This window comes from Ixodes scapularis, unplaced genomic scaffold (assembly GCF_016920785.2).
Source record: "Ixodes scapularis isolate PalLabHiFi unplaced genomic scaffold, ASM1692078v2 PGA_scaffold3__209_contigs__length_174095766, whole genome shotgun sequence".
NCBI lineage: Eukaryota > Metazoa > Arthropoda > Arachnida > Ixodida > Ixodidae > Ixodes > Ixodes scapularis.
Genome location: NW_024609868.1, coordinates 108,319,925 through 108,338,098, shown reverse-complemented (window position 1 = coordinate 108,338,098; position 18,174 = coordinate 108,319,925). Strand labels below are relative to the sequence as shown.

The 18,174-nt window shown below is 42.5% G+C and overlaps 1 pseudogene; it reads right to left on the bottom strand.

The window, feature by feature from the left end:
• LOC115310617 overlaps nt 1–18,174 on the bottom strand; it is a 48,286-nt pseudogene that overhangs the window by 16,970 nt on the left and 13,142 nt on the right.

Below are 18,174 nucleotides of genomic sequence, written 5' to 3'. Positions count from 1 at the left end.
AGTGTGTTTGCATCATCTTTTTCGTTGCTTGATTTGGGATTTTCACCTACTGGATCAATTCTTGCTTTTGCTTTCTTACAAGTTAGACACGTCCAGGCTTCTTTCGAAGCAGCACTTTTCTTTTTGAATGCGCTTTCAGACACTCCCGAACACGCCCCCAAATGGAAGCTGAACTCACATTCAGCACAACACATAAGTGAGTCACTTCTTGGCAAGGGTTCATCGTACGCTATACATGCTGAATCCCCTTCATCGGATGACATCGCACTGAAACAATCCTAAATTTAGTAGTAGCAGTAGCAGCAGCAATGCCAGTGAAACTTCTAAGTTTAAGGAAATAGAAGAAAAAAAAGCAATGCACCAACCTGGAAATGTAAGTGCGACGTATTAGGGCAAGAGGGTACTGCCGTTGCCGCTGCTAGACTGCTTCTGATGCGCCGTCTTGAAGACAGTCGTTTTATCCGCGTTAGCGTGGTGACGTCGCTCAGCCTCTTTGTCGCTGTCCAATGGCGGTCGGGTGATAGCTTGCAGTAGTCGGCGGCGTCCAGGAGCAACGAAGCAATTCAGCGGTCAGTTGGAGCTGGAAATCTAAGTGCGACGTATTAGGGCAAGATGGTACTGCCGTTGCCGCTGCTAGACTGCTTCTCACCATGGTAACACCATCGACAACGACAGCATCGGCTACAAAAGACCGTGCGCTTCGACAGTTTGCCTATGGGCTCGGCAACACCCGTGGAACGATGAAGGCTAAACTGTTGCTCTTCGCCATACAGGTTGGTGAGCCAAACCGTTTGATTGTTTTAAGAGCGACTGTATTTGGCCTTGTAGCAGACTTGTGCCCGTTATTCCAAAAAAGTAATTAATTACAATTATAATTACTTGGCCTAAAAAGTAGTGGATTACCGTTACAAATTGCTCCCCGCAAAAAGTAACTGATTAATTACTTCGTTACTTTACTCAATTACTTTTACGTTACTTTAAAGAAACGCTAAATACCTGCAATATTTATTGCGTCTTGGGGGGGGGGGGGAGGGGGGGAATTTCGGGCCCCATCAAAAATAAAACAGATTCAGTACTATATCTCCCGATTATTTTAGGATAATAATTTTACGACGATGGATCTATAAATCTCTAAAGGACTGAAACAGGTGTTCGATATAAACAAATCTAGCGCTGTCCACCCAGGACAGAACTCAATCCCATGAACATGCGACGAATGCACATGGGTGGCGGAGGCACGCACACAATTCCAAATATGGCAACGGCAAACTTCAGAACACGACTCTCCTGAAGATGTGGTTTTTCTACGGTTGCTATATATTGCCTCAATTGGTGCTGGTTTAGCCACTAAAACCAACTGGCTGTAAGACCTAGATGCGGTACTTGCGTTTGGGCAGATTTCAAAGTACCGCTTGTTGAAGGTTGTTATCTGGCCTTGGCCCACCTAATCTTTTTTCTTGATCATCAAACTAATAAAAACTGAAACTTTATATGAAATATTCACCCACAATCCTTCAGCTAGGCTGATTTTTTCGTTTAGAAAATATTAAAAAAGCACAATTTTCAGTGAACAGCAGGCTTCAATGTATCTCACGCGTTTACAGTCGCCTTGCGCTCCTGTGTAGGCACCCTACTCTGTCCAAGTCAGCCACTGTTTATTCTCAGAAAACTCGGGCTGTGTTCCCTTTCCCTAAAATGTCGGAGTAAGTTCCCGTAGGTAACCGTAGGCACAATCAGCTGACGAGAACCCCAACATTCTCGTTTCTAGGAATATGGGTTCAGCTTCGAAGTCCAAGCCATTTTGGCGGTGCTCCCCGGCCACCTTATCGCCTGCTGGCTAAAGTTACTGTTTGAGCTGACAGTAGTGTTGATGCTACTTTTTTTTTCTGTTCAAATGAGCTGCTGCCATCGCTTCCCTTATGTTTGTGCCTTACGCATCCGCTAGTGCGAAGTCAAGTGACAGAAACCACAAAGCTGGTTGGTCCAGCCAGTATTTAGCTTTCACAGCGCTGTCAAAGATGAAAAAAGTCAAGATCTCGTTACAATTTTTTTTTTTGTCTGCGGGGTGGGTGTGTGTAGGCAGAACATCGAAAAGCAAAAGACGGTCTCGTGTGACAAAAAAAAAAAAAAAAAAAGCTGATTGGTTTTTGGGGGAAAACACGCGGGGTGTGGGGCGGAAAGGAGGGGGGGGGGGGAGGGGTCGAGGAGACATCTGCACCGCGGTCACAGTGTCCACGTTCGTACTCTTCACGACTCCCACTCGATGGTTTTATGGGCCATTAGTTTTCTGCTCTTTTGTGCGCTCGAAGCAGTTCGTTCATTTTCCAAGTCGAAGCTTGTTGCCTTCATGTAGACAGTCGAATCCTCCCAGCCTGACTCACCGTACGAACAAATCCAGAAACGGGCTCTGGCTGGGCTGTCGCGGTTTCCGTGAATTCCTTTCCTTCGCCACCACTAGATCTCTTCGCGAGCGAACCCCCGTCTTGTGCTACCACGCTAAAAGCGCGAAGGCCGTTGCATCGCCCTTCTTCCTCTCTATTTTTCCCTTTGACGGGGCGGAAGAATTGTAACGAGTAATTTCAGTAACGCGTTACTGAAAAGGTAATGAAATTAGATTACAAATTACATTTTCAAAAAAGTAACGGATTAATTACAAAATTACTAGAAAAGTAATTAATTACAAGTAATTCCGTTACTTGTAACGGATTCCTTCCAAGTCTGCCTTGTAGTTCTGCCGAGCCCACAGGCATGCCTGACACCTTTTTGGAAATTGCTGCTTCTGATATTATGTTGTAATATACAGTCCAATCTAGGTCCGCTGACCAAGGCCCAAAGCGAAGAACTTCTGCTGAGTATTCATGGCAATTGTAACAAAACTTGAAACTGCACAATCTGCTTTGATAAATCAAGTAAAAGAACTCAACGAAAAGCAGGCGCATACGAACAAGTTGTAACACGTCTAGCCTCCCAACAGCCAAGTAACCAACTTAGAGGCTGATCTGGCTACGGTAAAATTTAATCCTGTGACGGTTCGCACCGAGGGCGCCAACGCTGCTATCACGGAGTCTCATCCGACACAATTGGAAGCACGTTTTGACGACGCGGAGAGCCGAGCACTCCGGTCTAACTTACTATTTTATGGTCTGGACGATAAGGAATCAGAAACTTGGGCTGAGTCAGAGCAGATTGTCCGAACTGTGTGTGCCGAAAAACTTGGCATTGCGCTAGACGACTTTGCCGTAGACAAAGCACATCGTCTAGGCCAATTCGACCCCAACAAACGTGGGCCCATTATTTCAGAGTTCTGCTTTTTCAAACATAAACAGGCCATTCTTTACGCTGGTAATTAACTGAAAGGTACTAATCTATCTGTGGGGGAAGATTTTCCGGTAAACATAAGAACTGCAAGGAGGGAACTGCTCGCGTACGTGAAACACAAAAACTGTCAATTTAAGCTTCGATATGATAAGGTCTACGTAGATAACACCTGTTTCGGTTATGATCACGCTAACCAATGTGTAACTGGCAAGGACGAATGGCAGCCCAAGAATAAAAAATACGTTTCTTCCGCCCCTTCTGCGTCGTTATCCAAACAAACTGAAGATTCGTTCTACGCTTACTCTGTTCTATTTACCAACATAAGAAGTGTGTTATCCAAACGCGATGCTTTGTATTCTCTAATAGACTCAACGCAAGCTGACATAGTTCTTTCAACCGAAACATGGCTCACTCCCGAGATTCATAACCTTGAAGTTTTCCCCTCGTGTGTGAATTTCGATTTGTGTAGATGTGATAGAATGTGCAAACGGGGTGGGGGAGTGCTGATAGCTGTGAACAACCGCGTGACGGTATCACGAGTGACTACTGCACCGGGCTTAGAAATCGTTTGGCTATACCTTTCATCACAATCTTTTCAAACAGTCATTGGCCTCTGCTAAAGACCACCTGACAGTAATAATGCCTTTGTACCTTTATTACAAGAGTGTCTCAGTGATATATCCTTAAAATTTCCTAAAGCAAAGCTTATACTTTTAGCTGATTTTAACTACCCCTCCATCGACTGGAATAAGTTAACAGAAAATGACAATGAATCAAGATATTTCATCAATATATGTTGGGATTTCAACTTTACACAACTGATTAGTCAGCCAACTCAAATCACTGATCACAGTAGCGCGGCATGCTTGATATTTGCTTATCTACGGATCCAAATGTGATCAACAACCTTTCACTACTACCTGGGCTCAGTGACAACCTCGTTGCACTTTTTGACTTTTTGTTTTCTATTCTGCGCAAATGTATTCTTTATAAACAAATAAGGGATTACAACAAAGCCGACTAGAAGTCTATTAACGCTGAACTATAGGCATTTTATGTGTTTTTCAAAGAGGCGTTCCATAGTTACTTAATTGAGGAAAACTGGCTCCGTTTTAAAAAAAATAGTTATCATTCCTTGCGAATAAATACGTGCCTTTGCTGAACACCAAGACAGATAGTCACAACCCCTGGTATACTATAGCAATCAAGCGACTAGGCAATAAGAAAAAAGATTATTCAAGCGCGCTAAACAGAAGCCCTTAAACAAAGAAATATAAAATAGATATGAAGAATGCGAAGACTTTTATGGATCTGGAATTACAAAAGCCAAATCAAAATGTTATGGTACCGACCTATTACAAGTATTAATCGACAAACTCGAACAGTTCTGGAATGTAATCAATCCTAAGCCGTTCACCCCTCTTGCTCTCACCAATGGCGAAGGTCTAGTTCTCTTCGAAGACCAGTGTGCTGATTGCCTAAACAACTATTTTTGTTCCGTGTTCACCAACGAAAATCTTAACAACATTCCGGTACTTCCTGCCCTTACTCATCCGTCAATGGAAACCATTATCATCGACTATTCTGGGGCTGTCAAAGCTATTGAAAATCAGAAACTTTCCTCGAGTTCTGGCGATGACCTCCTCAACTCAAATATATTAAAAAATACAAACCATGGATCATCTCTTTTTTGAACCGTCATTTTTCGTGAATCCCTTTCGTCAGGTATCGTCCCTCATGACTGGATAATTAGCCGCGTCATCCCCATACATAAGTCCGGAAACCGAAGTTCGCCCTTAAGTTGTCGCCCAATATCACTGACCAGCATTCCTTCAAAAATCTTGGAACATGTATCTTTTTAATGTTATAAAATATATCGAATCTAATGGCCATCTTACCATAAACTAACATGGATTCAGGAAAGAATTGTCATGCCAGACCCAACTCCTCGAATTTGTACATAACATTCATTCTAATTTGGAACATAAACAAAGAACTGATGCTATCTTTCTTGATTTTTCGAAGGCTTTCTATAGAGTACCACATAGCCGCCTTATATTGAAACTTCACCAATTAAAAATTGACCACTTCATTATTACTTGGATTTCTGAATTTCTTTATGACCGCTGCCAATATACCGTTGTTAATAACTCAGCATCATCCAGAATGAGCGTAACATCTGGCGTTTTTCAAGTAAGCATACTCGGACCACTTCTTTTTTTAATCTACATCAATGACCTCCCTCTTTGTGTTTCTTCAACCATCCACCTTTTCGCAGACGACTGCGTAATTTACCGCACTATCTCGAGCACCAGCGACCACTTATCCCTGCAAACTGACATGTCATTCATTGCCGAATGGTGTGATAATTGGCAGATGACACCAAACCTAGATAAATGCAAAGTGCTCACCTTTTCTCGTCTTTTGTCGCTGTCTTCTTGTAGCTACAGCATTAACGATATTATACTCGGTTCATCCTCATCTTGCAAGTATCTTGGTCTTCATATAACCACCAATCTAACATGGACCACCCACGTCAATCACATTGTTTCTAAGGCGAACAGCACACTCGGTTTTCTCCGACGGAACATAAGACTCGCACCCCCTAAAGTAAGACAAATTGCATATCTCACATTAGTACGCCCAAAACTAGATTATGTTGCATCCATATGGTCTCCGATGCAAAATTATCTGAAAGACAAACTAGAACGTGTCTAAAGAGGAGCATAACGATTTATTTATTCTGATTATTGTTTTCATACAAGTGTGTCTGAACTACGTAAAAGAGCAAACTTCCCTGAACTCACTTTAAGGTGGAAAATATTTCGTTTGACACTGTTTTCCAAGATTTACCACCATTACCTTACAATTAGAAATAAACTATTTCGTCCACCCACTTCTTTTTTTTGGAGATTAGATAACAACTGTAAACTACAACCCATATATGCATCTACGACTTCTTACGCTAACTCTTTCATACCTTTTACAATTATTGATTGCAACGCTTTGCGTAACAACATAATCACAGCTCACAATATAGATGTATTGGAAAAAGGTAAGGCGAATTTTTAGAATCCATAATGAACTAGCACTTTTTGAACATAAGTGTATGTGAACTTTTTGTCATCTTTTGTTTGAATATTTTGTCGATTCTTTTTGTTTGGTTGTTCATGAGTGTATATGCTTATATGCTTTTCTTATTGTCCTACAAATATTAGCTGTCTATCTCTTGTATAATGGCCTGTTTTAGGGCCTTCAAGGTACTAATAAATAAATAAGTGAATAGATGGTGTCCTTTATGTTTTTCATGTGCGAAGATAGTTTGATTTCTTTTCCTGTAGCCTGGTTGGCGCGATACTTCCTGTTTGTATACGAGTGTTCTTCTTTTGAGTGGGTATATTACGTTATTTTTGTTTGTGTATGAGTGTACTTTTTCTTGAGTGGGTATATTTGCATTGTTTCTTTTATTTAAGGAAATATGTACAAAATTTATTGTTTCAATTATTTTTTTTTGTCAGAAACGTGCACTCCCCCCTCAAACAATGCCCGAAAGGGCGCTTTGGGGTATACTAAATAAATAAATAACCAGTTGTTAACGTCAGTCGTAATATTCTTCCTTCTTAGAATTCCCCTTTCGTCCAAGGACTACTGAGCTTGATTGACGCCGTTTTTCCACTGATCATGCTCTCGTATCACAAGAGAAGCTGCGTGAAGAGGCCAGCGTCCTTCAAGGGACTTCGAAATCGGCTTCCACATTTTCGGCCATTTATATACAAGTATCATTTTCTTAATATTTCAATTCCAAAGTCGCGAGTAATAAAGAATATCAGGCTGTCCGGTTATCAGCTTTTTCATACTTATAAAAAGAGTGGAGTTGCCGAACTCTAAGAAGGCTTTCGGAAGGATCTCACATTCATTGTTAAACTCAAACTGGAATAACTTCGAAGACGAAAGGGAAACTGACTGCTCTGTGCTAACCAATGATAACGATTTTGTTATGGCTTTAACATCTTCCGTTACCCAAACTACCAAAACTGTAACCATACCAAACCGTCAGAATGGTGTCGAAGGATAATATGAGCGCCCTCGTGGCCATGCGTCGTTGTGTTGAACTTAAATAAAAAAAACACTAAACATTTAGCGGATGTTCGGACATCTAATCGTGTGCACAAGGAACTACAGCGGCACCGCGATAAACTTTTGAAGAGACGCTGGAGGTCTTTAAGTACCCGCCTGAACCCAAGAAAGCCGGCGGCGCGAACATGGCACATAATGCGAAACCTGGGTGTAAAACCTCAGCAAATTGGTCTATCCGGGCCATCAACCTCAACCGCCAAGTTTTGGGAAGAGTCGTAACTGAGGATTTCTGCGCCAATGTCACCTGCTGCTTTTTCATCACCAATTGCAGAGCTGATGCAGAGCATGGATACATATCCACAAGTGTTTGTACTGCAATGGATGCCTTTTTTACTTTGAGAGAATGTTGTACGGAACGGCGTTCCCGGAACGTTCCTTCTAGAAGGAACGAAGGAACGCCGCCGTTACATTTTTCATCGGTGGAACTGGAACGGGAACTCGTGACATTTTTACTGGAACGGAAAAAGGAACGGCGTTCCTTTTTTTCGTCCAATGGGGTAATTTGTATGTTATTTCTAAGAGGGAAATTCTAAAAGTACAAAAACCATATCTTTACTCGTTAAATTTTTGATCACTTAGGGTTTAATTTCTATAGTCTCCGCTTGGTAACGGCCGGGTGCGGGAGAGCTAGTGGACATTTATTATTTTTGCAATGCCGGAGAGTGCGGTACGAAACGCAAAATGTTTAGTCGAAGGAAAAGACACAGAGAGAGGGACGTTTCAAACTTAGCCACTTTCTTTCCTTCCACGAATACTCATACACCCAGAAATCTAAGGCCGACTACACCCATCGTTGAACTTCCACAAACAGACCTACAGTTACAACAAAAGGACAGGTTATCTGACATCGAACGCACCCTTGTATCCCGAATATCGATCTTTTAAATGATACAAAATATTAATCTTTACCTCTCCCCTTGTCCCCAACCTTCAAACAGAACAACGAATCTACACTTCACGAAGAAGTACTTGTTTTTGTTAAGACTGACCTTCAAAAACAGTACCTTCTTCTTTACTTGCTCGTCTTGCGGACGCCGACATCGAGAAGCAAGCGCTGTTAACTTCGAACAAGGTACTTTGTTAGATGTAAATGTGTGAGGTTGTAAAAAGCTCGTGCAATGTGGGGTAGCAGTACATTTGGCTCGTCTGAATCGCCCATTCCAAACAGGAATATGGTCAAACCTTGAGATCTTTAAAGGCGAATATATCAACAAAAAGAACCCTGCTGTCGTGTGTCTTCTTATCTTGTTGCCCTGCCATCACTGCATTCAAATTCGTATGTTGCCATTTAATGGGAAAGATTAAGAAAGAAACAAAAAAACTTCGCTTGATCTAACTAATTATGGTAATCAGATAATTGCGAATGTAACGTATACGTAACAATGCGTTACATTTTTTTACTGTAACGGGAACGGGTTCCTTTCTCACAGATGGAACTTGTAACGGGAATGCGTTCCAAAGATCAGAAGGAAGGAGGAACGAGCTTTCATTCCTTTTTTTGAGGAACGTATACAACACTGCTTTGAGAGAACTTTAAATGACATTCGATACATCCAATGTTAAATCATCACCTGTCTCGGACGGTGCACGATATTCACCTTTACGCCACTTGGGGGAAACAGCTAAAAATGTTCTGTTAAGAATCTATAATTCAACTGGAAACCGGGTGTTGTACCCAAGGAATGAAAAATAGCTGTAGTATTGCCAATCTTAAAACCTGCAAAATCGCCTCTATATATTAACTCACACCGCCCAATAGCACTGACTAGCTGTATTAGCAAAGAGATGGAAAAAATGAAAGTCATTTACAACACCCTGTAACGCCGAATTAGAGCGCAGTTCTTGAGGAGGAGAGGAGAGAAGAATACTGAGGGGGAGGGTATGCCCCTCCTCCCTCCTCCTCCCCCTCCTCCTCCCCTCGCCCTCGCCCTCCTCCCTCTCCTCCTCCCTCCTCCTTCCCCCCCCGGTTGCATCATTTGAAATGTCCCATAACGCACCGCGCGGGGCCCTCGTGACGTCACGAGGGTCTCACGGACTGCATTATGGGATATTTCCCGTAATGTACCGCGCGGTTACGCCGACGGCGACGGCGACGCCACTCAAGCCGGAAATGGGCGATTAAGAGCTGAGCTCTAAAATGCTTCTGGCCCGTTTGAGGTGGGATCTAGAAAAAAGAGGGCTCCTTCCTTTCTCCATCCATTGATTTCGGCAGAAAGGAGATATATCGGCAACGTCACTGATTTATTAACTAGCATTGAACTAATGAAAACTATCAACAGCTGCATTCGCAGATATAAATTCAACATTTGATTCTGTGGATCATGGTGGCCATTCTATATGTTTTAAAGGCGCTGGGATATGGTGGCGCCTATACACCTGGATTGTTAGTTACCTCAGGAAGAGGCAATTTTACTTGTCTACAGGAGTCGAAAACACCAACTTTCAGAAAATCAAGCGTGGAGTTCCGCAAGGAGGGGTTCTGAGCCCTATTTAATTATTATAACACTCATAGTTCTTACAATTTTTTTACAAAAACTATACATGTATCGACCTATGCTGAGGACATCTGTCTCTGGGCATGGAGCAGATCTCTCTATATTAACAGGGCACGGCTACAGAAAGCCATCAGCACCACAGCACGGTACCTTCGCTACCATGATCTCTAGAGATTACCAGACAAGCCAGCTGCAATGGCATTCATAAACAAACATAGAGACAAATACCTAATTACTATAGATGAAATCGCTATTTGATTTGTGACGGCACACACATTTCTGGGTAACCCTGTAAAATCAGCTGACCAGAAACGCAAACATAATGCGCCTAAAATGAAGCTGAACTGATTCGTTCAAATAATTATAATGATATGTAAAACCAAACGCAGCTGCTTTGTATCGGCACTTATGGTCCTTGGAACAAGGCATTGTAAACTATTGCGCTACAGTCCATCTGTTATGCATAAAGTATCACGATCTCTACTAAAAGAACTCTAAAGTGCCCAGGCACTAACTGTGCGCGCGTGCTTAGGGCTGCCTAAATGTTCTTCAAATCCGTAAACTCTGGTAGAGGCGCGAGCACCCTGACCCGCCATTTTACCGAGCACAGGAAACCTCGCGTGCCCATTTTCGTCACAAAACACGAGTATATCAACACCATCTGAGAAATATGGCGACTGGAAGGCCATCATCAGGTTTCGCAGAAGTCATAAGAGTGCTCGAAGATTACATTCCCAGCTGTTTTGAAACTGCTAACTGTCCCGACGTATCCGCCATGGAAGTACCCCACTTAGACGTCAGAAACTATAATCCAGGAATCACATTAAAAGCAGCAATGCCCTCCCAGTGGTCACGCAGGGTACTCTAACATACATCCACGAGACCTATTCTTACTTTAGCCACTTCTCCACTGATGGCTCCACAATGGAGCATCATTTTCGTTAAGGGTCCACATTTCATCTACGGCAGGCAGAACATTAAAAGCAAAGCTAAGCCGTGTTATATCATCAACACCGGCAGAGCTCGCAGCAATAGAAGCAGCCATAACACAGTAGAAAGTGAAAGCACGCAATTTTGAGCAATATTTGTTGACTCTAAACCGACACTTCGGATTCTCTCGTCAATGAAAACGAATGGCCCATATTTGCGTATTGCCCACAAAATCCGGGAAACTGCACGGCGTGCTATATTCCAGGGACAAAACAATATTCTGCAATGAATTTCCGCTCATTGTGGGATAGCCGGGAATGTCCCTGCTGACAGAGCCGCCAGAGATTCCCACGAAAGCGTGCTACCTATCTTAATTATATTTTCAACATACGACGCGAATACCTCATTGAGGAATATAGGTAAAGAAATGAGAACGTCTATATGAGAAAATCCTCAATATCACCAGACTTTCCTGTACAATATAGATCCTCATCTCCATTTCCGAGCTCCACGAGGACTTCCAAGAGCAATTGAGACAGTATTACGTCGTCTAAAACTTAAAGTCGCGTACACCAACCATTATTTTTATAAAATAGGAAAAACTGACATTTCCGAATGCATATCATGTCGAAAGGCCCATGACATACAGCACGTGTTCTGCGATGGTGTGGAGTACAACCTTGACATGAAGGCTATGAAGACCCTACTGACAGAAGACCAGCAGGTAGGCATTCATGTTCTACTTGATTATTGGACGTCTCCTGCTCAAGCGTATAATGCTACAAAAGCTCTTTTGAAGTTCCTCAAAAAGGCTCACCTACATCAAAGACTTTTGAAGGTGAAGATAAACTCATAAAAAATGACACTGCTGGCATTTGTTTATCTCCCCTGCGTTTTGTGTGATCCCTCTCTATCTCTCTCTCTTTCTTCACTCCGTTCATTTCAAAATGTAGCAAACCAGCAATTGGCGCAGGTTGACCTCACTGTTTAATGAACACCGATTTCTCTATCTACGTGTACCGCTTCCATTTGGGAACAGTAGAGCATCTAAGAGGATCGTTGGAGGACAGAAACGAAGCACAATCAATTACACCTAAGAAAAACTACGCTTTATTTTTTTACACGGTACACCGGGTGCAACTTACTGCAATATGCGGTACGAAAAAAAAAAAAACTTTCCGTAGTTGTAAAAGTTTTTCGACTTAAAAGTTAATTTTGCCAACTGAACGGGACCTGCGCAAGTGACAGGTTCGAAAGTGACACATCGCAGACCTCACATTTGTTTTCCAAAAACGCCTTTTTCCGAGCTCTCCCTCCGTGAATTGCAGTACTTGTGACCAGCGGCGGATTTGACTCGTGGAGACTATTTGTAGGATATAGAGATAAATTATTCCGTTGGGCATTCTTTTCGTGTTCTCCTCAACTCAGTTTATCAACTTCTCGGTCATAAAATCTAACTTTGATTATAAACGTCTTGAGCGTGCAGTATCGTTTAAATTGTAGAAAGCGTTTGTATTTTTAGCGAGAGAATATCTATTATCAATACTGTACCACGTTGCACGATAGGTCTCAGCACAACCTAAACTATGCAATTTGACAAAGCAACTCAAACAGCTCCTAAGCTTTAACGACGCTCGTCGTTTTTCGTGCGTTAGCCAAAATTGACTAAACCATTCACGTAGTGAAAAGAAAAGTGGCGGATCAAGGCGCATTTATTTTACGTGATTGCTTTAGCCGGTGATGGCAACCCCACAAAGCCGACGAAGGCCATGGCGATGCACACTTGGCCCTGCTTTGATTGATTGACATCATCGAATCATAGCGTCAGCTAAGTTCGAACGTAGTGTCAAACTGTGTATACGTTGTTCTTTTTTGCCGATAGCTTCGAGCACTCGGTAAGCTTCGGGGAGGACTCTGCGTTTTCTCTCCCATTCTACTACAGCAACAGCTGTGCTCGGAAACTCACACAAAGCTTTAAGTTGACTTCCACGCAGGTTGCGCGAGGTAATTGTTTTTTTTTTTTTTCAATTAGGTTTTATGTATGTTTGTTGTTTATTCACACTTGCCGGCTTGCAGAGACAAACACGCTCCTAGAACGTTCCCGCCAGATGAGTGAAGCTCGGAAGAATTTGCGTCAAAGTAATCGCACGGTCGTTTACACGTCCGCGAACCAACCTCCCCGGACTATCCTCTGCACTGGGTCGACACTCCTCTCTAGCCGTAATTGAATTTATGCATCATCCACTTCGTCCGGCTCGGAAAGTGCCGGGACTGGCGAGCAATAATGTGTTAGCTTACGGTTACCCAACACCGCATCTGCGCGCCGTCCTTATAATGTAATCCACAAGGCCCTTCCGAACCATCAGAATGGCGCGAACGGAGCGAGATGACGACAGCCAACGTTGTGTCACATATATAAGAAAGCGTACTTATGGCTTTTTTTTTTTTTACTTTTGTTTTTCTACTTTAAGATGTAACGCGGCAGAGAGATCTTGATGCTCCATGTGGAGAATTCTATAAGGTATCTTGAGATACATCCGGTCACGAGAAAAGCGACTGTCTCTTGACGCGGACTCTAAATAAACTAAAGCGACAGCCAGCCGAGGCGCTTTACACTCTGATGCACGCAGACTACGCACATAATCATTCTCTATCGCCGTTGAACATTTGGCAAAGGTGCAGATATTACATTGAAACGTAACGACACAGATTCCCAGCTAAATTTAGCAACGAAATTGGGACGATGTAACAAGACGGTGACATCATATGGCTATGTAATGTCACGCGACACCAGAGTTGCACATGACGTCACAATTTCTCCACTAAATTTAGCGGGAAAGACTTCACATGAGGTCAGTGTGTCAGGTGATTTCCCGTGACGTGACGTCAAACGAAGTTGCAATTTCCTCGCTAATTTTTGGCGAGAAAACGCCTCATGTGACGTGAGTGTCGCGTGACGTTATATGACGTCCCAATTTCCCCGTAAATGTAAGGTAATTATTTACGCTCACTAAGCAGCGGCAATATTGTACACGTTAATCAAAAATTAATCAAATACATTTACAATTACTCTTCGAAAATATTCAATTAGATTCCTTGATTACTTGAGAAAAACGCTTTTGGCCGTTACTTGAAACAGTGCCCTCTACTTTTCCGATTGCGTCAGTTTTTGAAAACGCAAAATTTTTCTGTCGGGTTAAAAACAAGACTTTCGTGTTGTCCATTATTAGATTAGGATCAACAAACTATATACTAGTTATCTTCTTAATTCACCATTTCGGTAAACCATCCTCGTGTTGAAGACCTTGCTCGAAGATTTTGTTTTGTAGAAAACTTGCAAAAGCATAGGGCGCCATTAGAAAGGGCAGGGGAAAATAGTAGCAGTTACAAGTGAACATATTGGGAAGGAACAGCGGCAAAGAAACTTGAACAAGAGTAAAGGAACAAACACGACAGGACGGCGCTGAACCAACAACTGTTATTTATTACTAAAATGCAGTTGTTAGTTCAGCGCCAACAGTTGTTAGTTCAACGCCGCCCTGTCCTGTTTGTTCCTCCACGCTTGTCCAAGTTTCTTTGCCGCTGTTTCCTCAGAATATGTTCACCTCAAACCAACTAGCCCAACACGTCACATTGTAGCAGTTACAAGAAATTTTAGTCCTTCCAGAAGTAATCAGATTGTTTTTGCTATAACTTTCTAATAAAAGCATTCTGGTGATTACAGAATTACTAAAAAAAATGCTCGATTACAAGTAATTTGATTACCTGGAATGAGTGTGGAAGTTTGAGTGAGTGAAGCTTTGTCTGTATTGCTAGTATAAAGAAAGTTAGAATTTATTTATTTGGGAAAAACTAAGTAAAAGTTATCTCTGATCTTTCTGAGAAGTTAAACGTGTGCAATCTTGATTGCTGCCCAATATGTGGGTTGAGAAAATTAACTATAATTTTAAAGTCGGAGGTCTAATTATATATCTTGTTCAAGCGGTGTTTTGTCAGATACAATAACTTAGAAAAAACAGCATATACTAGCAAAGCGGTTTAATCTATTCATCAATTTATTAACACTGCTCCAAAAAGAATAATCTTCCAGCAGATAAATTATTTTCAGGCATACCTATAAATATTGGACGTGCTAATAAATGACACGGTACTAAGTAACTTACTGTGCTGCGGTTTCAGGGTTTTATAATTGACTTCTCCTATCGCTTAGTTATCTTTCAGTCTGATGTGTCACAAACTTATACGAGTGCACTTCTCCGCTGGGACACTGTGTGTAGAGAGACCCTTAAAGTTAAGTGCTGATATATATTCTCTTCGTCGTTACGTGAACAGTCTAGTTGGTGGTTTAAATCCCGATTCAAGAAAAATAAAATAACGGCCATTTGTCTTGTCTTGTGTTTAGCACCGATTTCGTGTCTTTTTACAGTCTACCATTTGCAGCGAACGTAAGAGGATGCCAGACGTACCTGAATGACATTGCAAAATTATTCGACTGCCACTCCTTAAAGGAATACGAAATTAAAAGAAACAACAACGAAACAGACTCAAAGGCCTATTTCAAACACCTTTTTTTTTTTTCGCGAAAAAATGTGCGCATTATTTACACCTTTAGACGTCATTTAGATTGAAACCGCTCTAGGCCGCGCCCGGTGCTTTGATAACTAAACCCCTTTTATCGGCTCTCATTAGCTCGGGAAATGTTTCACGTGTGAAATCTTTGTAAACTTGTTTCACCATGCAGCCGTAGTCTTTTATTTGACATTTTTGTGTATGTTTGAGAAACAAACTATGTTGATAGAGTCATTACTCTTTTAAAAATATCGCGAGAGATCGTCTTTTCCGCGTTGGTTTCAAGGGATAACAAACATGGCTGCCGGCGTTGGCGGCCAGCGTTTGACACACTGCGTAGCTTGGTGAGTTGGTCTATTTCCATTAGTGCGAGTCGTTTGGCGTTCTGCGAGGTGTTTAGCGGAAAATATCATCAACTGACACAGTTTGCAGCAAAACGCCTGACGCAAATACACGCCCTCGGAAGCGGTGTGTGACTGCTTGTTCTCGTAGAAGGACTGGCGTAAGCTATAGTGTTCCACGTCAACTATTTTGCTTGATCTGGCTTGATTTGTTCGTTTGCGCGTTGTGACGCTACACAAAGGGGTCAGTTCCCGGAAGAGCGTCCCCACTATGCCCAGAAACCTGCAGCTGTCGTGATTGTGACCATGGTTTGAGTATTAAGAGGTAATCAAGCACAGGTAAGAAGTGCCCAGCCATTTAGCTGGAAGCAATCGAATCTTCTCCACGCACGAGGTTTTCACATGTACAGGTTGTCATAAAAGAAAATTGGCACGGTCTTTTTTACCGCAAAAATAAAGAAGGCATCGCCAAACGCTCATTCTCCACCCAAAGGTAGCGCTAGAGGTCACAACCAGATGCCAAAGTTTCAGCCCGATCCAATAACTTAATCAAAAGTTATAAGTGATTTTCTGAAAATTTCAATGGGAAAATGGCGGCCGACGGAGTTTTCTAACACATGGGGCTCTACGGCACCAGAAACCGAAAACGGGCCAAAAATGGGCTCCATTTTCCGAATGAAATTTTCAGAAAATAACTTATAAAGTTTGATTAAGTTATTGGATCGGGCTGAAACTTTGGCATCTCGTTGTGACCTCTAGCTCTACCTTTAGACGGAGAATGAGCGTTCGGCGATGCCTAGTTTATTTTTGCGGTAACAAAGACCATGTAAATTTTCTTTTGTGACACCCTGTAGGTTTCAGTCATTTCGCTTCGAAAGGTCATTAATTCTCACGTTATGAGCAGTGCACTTGGCTTGCTAAGGCGTATAATTTAGCTCGCATTTTATTTGTTCATGATGCTTGCCCAATTCGCTCGCGGACGCTATCCAAGAAAACAACAACAAAAATGAGAGCATTCCATATTATTTTTGTTGATATTTTTTTAGGTCTTTCGGCCGATTTTTACCGCACACCGACGAACGCTGACAGACGATTGAATTAGACAGAGGTTCGTGCATGATGAAATGCTAGAACACCGTTTCATGGTCGCGTCTTGCGACCGCCACAGACGGATTTAGAAGGGGGCGGAAGAGCAGACGCACGCAAGCGAAGGCGGTCGCAGACGCGTCGCTTTCATGGCCGCGTCTTAAAGGCTAGTTCACACATTTGCATCGACCCCGTTGCGCTCGGTTGCGTCATGTAGCACAGCACCTCCTTATCGTATCATCTAAGTGTCGCCACGGCAACAGCTCGACGCAAGAAGTCTTAACGCGACGCAAGTGGTTGCAGTGGCTCTCGGACGCAAATGTGTGAGCGCGCCTGCTGCAGGGGTTTCCCAAGGAATTAAAAATAGGGGGGTGTTTAAACTTGGGGGGGGGGGCATTGAGAATAGAGGAGTCGTTGCGAATCAAGGGGGTGTCTTCAGAAAAACAAGGAATGTTTACCCCCCCCCCCCCCCCCCCATAGGAGGTGTGTAGAAAAGTGACTGGCCCGCTTGGCCCGCTTTCCGCAGCCTATGATCTACTAAAACTCTCTAGTACATCTGGAGGAGGTACATTTCGAATTCTCCCAATCGATGTGCACCGACTTATGGTCTACGTAAGAGAGAGGTTTCTTGGTAGCCATGTAACAAAACCTTAACGCATGAAATCTGAAGAACCCAGCTCGACTTCCAAATGGCTAATGACCCCGAGGTGACCATGGGGCAACCCAGATGTCCTTGAACGGCATTCTGATTTCGGGGTGCCGGACAAGGGCGCAGATGATGTTTTAGAAAAGTAAAACACCTGCAGGTTTTAGTACTGCGGCGCAAACTGCTCGAAGACCATTGCCGTAAAGCACCATTAAAGTTTTATTGAGGGTAACATCGAACGAACGAAGGTAACTTCACTTTTTTTTGCCTCTTTCCTAGATGCCTATGCATCACGCGTTATAAAAAATGGCTACTGGTAGTACCATTCTAATTCAGTAAGAGAAGTATAAATGATTCAGCAAGAAAAACATAGAGTCCCTCTCATGTTAGTGAGGAGATCGAAAATGTTTGCCAAGAACTCTGACTGAACTCACTTTTTTAAAACAAAATGAAAAGTACAGGCTTTAAGAAAGTGAAAATATCCGCATCAAGCACGTCCCATCTGTCCTGCCCACAGTCATACAACTTTCACGTGTAAACGCACAAGTGTTATAGTTAAATATAAAGCCGAGTACCTTTAATGTATCTTTATTTTAAAAGCGGTGTTATCAAGGTACATTTGCCATCCAAGGTGGTGTTTTTGATTAAAAAA